Genomic DNA, 3947 nt, shown 5'->3' with positions numbered 1-3947 from the left:
TGGTAATTTTTAGGTTGGCAGGCAGAATTGGAACATGAAATTTAAGGATGCTATTTCTGCTGCACAAACAGCGGCTGTGTTTGCAGAACATGCAAGCCTAGCTGCCAGAGCTGTTGTAGAAATTTCAAGGCAATATTGTGTTGATGATGGTGGTTCATGCCACTTAGGTTTCAAGGATGAAACGTTGGAACATGGGCAGTCATTTCCTAGAGATGTTAACGGTAATTTTTCTGTTGGCAGGCCGAATTGGAACATGAAATTTAAGGATGCTACCTCTGCTGCTCAAGCAGCAATTGAGTGTGCAGAACATGCAAGCCTAGCTGCCAGAAATATAGTAGAACTTTCAAGGCAATATTGTGTTGATGATGGTGGTTCATGCCACTTAGGTTTCAAGGATGAAAGATTGGAACATGGGCAATCATTTCCTAGAGATGATAATGGTAATTTTTCTGTTGGCAGGCAGAATTGAAACATTAAATTTAAGGATGCTACCTCTGCTGCTCAAGCAGCGGCTGATTTTGCAGAACATACAAGCCTAGCTACCAGAGCTTTTGTAGAACTTTCAAGGCAATAGTGTGTTGATGATGGTGGTTCATACCACTTAGGTTTCAAGGATAAAAGGATGGAACATGGCAATCATTTCCTGGAGATGGTACTGGTAATTTTTCGGTTGGCAGGCAGAATTGGAACATGAAATTTAAGGATGCTACTTCTGCTGCTCAAGCAGCGGCTGAGTTTCCAGAACATGCAAGCCTAGCTGCTAGAGCTGTTGTAGAAATTTCAAGGCAATATTTTGGTGATGATGGTGGTTCATGCCGCTTTGGTTTCAAGGATGAAAGGTTGGAACATGGGCAATCATTTCCTGGTGATGGGAATGGTAATTTTTCTGTTGGCAGGCAGAAGTGGAACATGAAATTTAAGGATGCTACCTCTGCTGCTGAAGCAGCGGCTGAGTTTGCAGAACATACAAGCCTAGCTACCAGAGCTGTTGTAGAACTTTCAAGGCAATATTGTGTTGATGATGGTCGTTCATGCCACTTTGGTTTCAAGGATGAAAGGTTGGAACATGGGCAATCATTTCCTGGAGATGGTACTGGTAATTTTTCGGTTGGCAGGCAGAATTGGGACATGAAATTTAAGGATGCTACTTCTGCTGCTCAAGCAGCGGCTGAGTTTCCAGAACATGCAAGCCTAGTTGCTAGAGCTGTTGTAGAACTTTCAAGGCAATATTGTGTTGATGATGGTCATTCATGCCACTTTGGTTTCAAGGATGAAAGGTTGGAACATGGGCAATCATTTCCTGGAGATTGGAATGGTAATTAATCAGTTGGCAGGCAGAAGTGGAACATGAATTTTAAGGATGCTACCTCTGCTGCTCAAGCAGCGACTGAGTTTGCAGAACATACAAGCCTAGCTAACAGAGCTTTTGTAGAACTTTCAAGGCAATAGTGTGTTGATGATGGTGGTTAATGCCACTTAGGTTTCAAGGATGAAAGGTTGGAACATAGCAATCATTTCCTGGAGATGGTACTGGTAATTTTTCGGTTGGCAGGCAGAATTGGAACATGAAATTTAAGGATGCTACTTCTGCTGCTCAAGCAGCGGCTGAGTTTCCAGAACATGCAAGCCTAGCTACCAGAGCTGTTGTAGAACTTTCAAGGCAATATTGTGTTGATGATGGTCGTTCATGCCACTTTGGTTTCAAGGATGAAAGGTTGGAACATGGGCAATCATTTCCTGGAGATTGGAATGGTAATTTTTCTGTTTGCAGGCAGAATTGAAATATGAAATTTAAGGATGCTACCTCTGTTGCTCAAGCAGCGGCTAAGTTTGCAGAATATACAAGCCTAGCTACCAGAGCTTTTGTAGAACTTTCAAGGCAATAGAGTGTTGATGATGGTGGTTCATGCCACTTAGGTTTCAAGGATGAAAGGTTGGAACATGGGCAATCATTTCCTGGAGATGGTAATGGTAATTTTTCGGTTGGCAGGCAGAATTGGAACATGAAATTTAAGGATGCTATTTCTGCTGCACAAACAGCGGCTGTGTTTGCAGAACATGCAAGCCTAGCTGCCAGAGCTGTTGTAGAAATTTCAAGGCAATATTGTGTTGATGATGGTGGTTCATGCCACTTAGGTTTCAAGGATGAAACGTTGGAACATGGGCAGTTATTTCCTAGAGATGTTAATGGTAATTTTTCTGTTGGCAGGCAGAATTGGAACATGAAATTTAAGGATGCTACCTCTGCTGCTCAAGCAGCAATTGAGTGTGCAGAACATGCAAGCCTAGCTGCCAGAGATATAGTAGAACTTTCAAGGCAATATTGTGTTGATGATGGTGGTTCATGCCACTTAGGTTTCAAGGATGAAAGGTCGGAACACGGTCAATCATTTCCTAGAGATGGTAATGGTAATTTTTCGGTTGGTAGGCAGAATTGGCACATGAAATTTAAGGATGCTACCTCTGCTGCTCAAGCAGCGGCTGAGTTTGCAGAACATGCAAGCCTAGCTGCCAGAGCTGTTGTAGAAGTTTCAAGGCAATAGTGTGTTGATGATGGTCGTTCATGCCACTTAGGTTTCAAGGATGAAAGGTTGGAACATGGGCAATCATTTCCTGGTGATGTTAATGGTAATTTTTCTGTTGGCAGGCAGAAGTGGAACATGAAATTTAAGGATGCTACCTCTGCTGCTCAAGCAGCAATTGAGTGTGCAGAACATGCAAGCCTAGCTGCCAGAGATATAGTAGAACTTTCAAGGCAATATTGTGTTGATGATGGTGGTTCATGCCACTTAGGTTTCAAGGATGAAAGATTGGAACATGGGCAATCATTTCCTAGAGATGGTAATGGTAATTTTTCTGTTGGCAGGCAGAATTGAAACATGAAATTTAAGGATGCTACCTCTGCTGCTCAAGCAGCGGCTGAGTTTGCAGAACATACAAGCCAAGCTACCAGAGCTTTTGTAGAACTTTCAAGGCAATAGTGTGTTGATGATGGTGGTTCATGCCACTTAGGTTTTAAAGATGAAAGGTTGGAACATGGGCAATCATTTCCTGGAGATTGGAATGGTAATTATTCAGTTGGCAGGCAGAATTGGAACATGAAATTTAAGGATGCTATTTCTGTTGCTCAAGTAGCGTCTGTGTTTGCAGAACATGCAAGCCTAGCTGCCAGAGCTGTTGTAGAACTTTCAAGGCAATATTGTGTTGATGATGGTAGTTCATGCCACTTAGGTTTCAAGGATGAAAGATTGGAACATGGGCAATCATTTCCTAGAGATGGTAATGGTAATTTTTCTGTTGGCAGGTAAAATTGAAACATGAAATTTAAGGATGCTACCTCTGCTGCTCAAGCAGCGGCAGAGTTTGCAGAACATACAAGCCTAGCTACCAAAGCTTTTGTAGAACTTTCAAGGCAATAGTTTGTTGATGATGGTGGTTTATGCCACTTAGTTTTCAAGGATGAAAGGTTGGAACATGGGCAATCATTTCTTGGAGATGGTAATGGTACTTTTTCTCTTGGAAGGCAGAATTGGAACATGAAATTTAAGGATGCTACCTCTGCTGCTCAAGTAGCGACTGAGTTTGCAGAACATGCAAGCCTAGCTGCCAGAGCTATTGTAGAACTTTCAAGGCAATAGTGTATTGATGATGGTGGTTCATACCACTTTGGTTTCAAGAATGAAAGGTTGGAATATGGGCAATCATTTCCTGGTGATGGGAATGGTAATTTTTTTGTTGGCAGGCAGAATTGGAACATGAAATTTAAGGATGCTACCTCTGCTGCTCAAGCAGCGGCTGAGTTTGCAGAACATGCAAGCCTAGCTGCCAGAGCTGTTGTAGAAATTTCAAGGCAATATTGTGTTGATGATGGTGGTTCATGCCACTTAGGTTTCAAGGATGAAAGGTTGGAACATGGGCAATCATTTCCTGGAGATGGTAATGGTACT

The sequence above is a fragment of the Nicotiana tomentosiformis genome, unplaced genomic scaffold (genome assembly GCF_000390325.3).
Source record: "Nicotiana tomentosiformis unplaced genomic scaffold, ASM39032v3 Un00002, whole genome shotgun sequence".
In the NCBI taxonomy this organism is placed as follows: domain Eukaryota; kingdom Viridiplantae; phylum Streptophyta; class Magnoliopsida; order Solanales; family Solanaceae; genus Nicotiana; species Nicotiana tomentosiformis.
The sequence above is the reverse complement of the archived record's forward strand: the minus strand, read 5'-3'. Positions refer to the sequence as shown.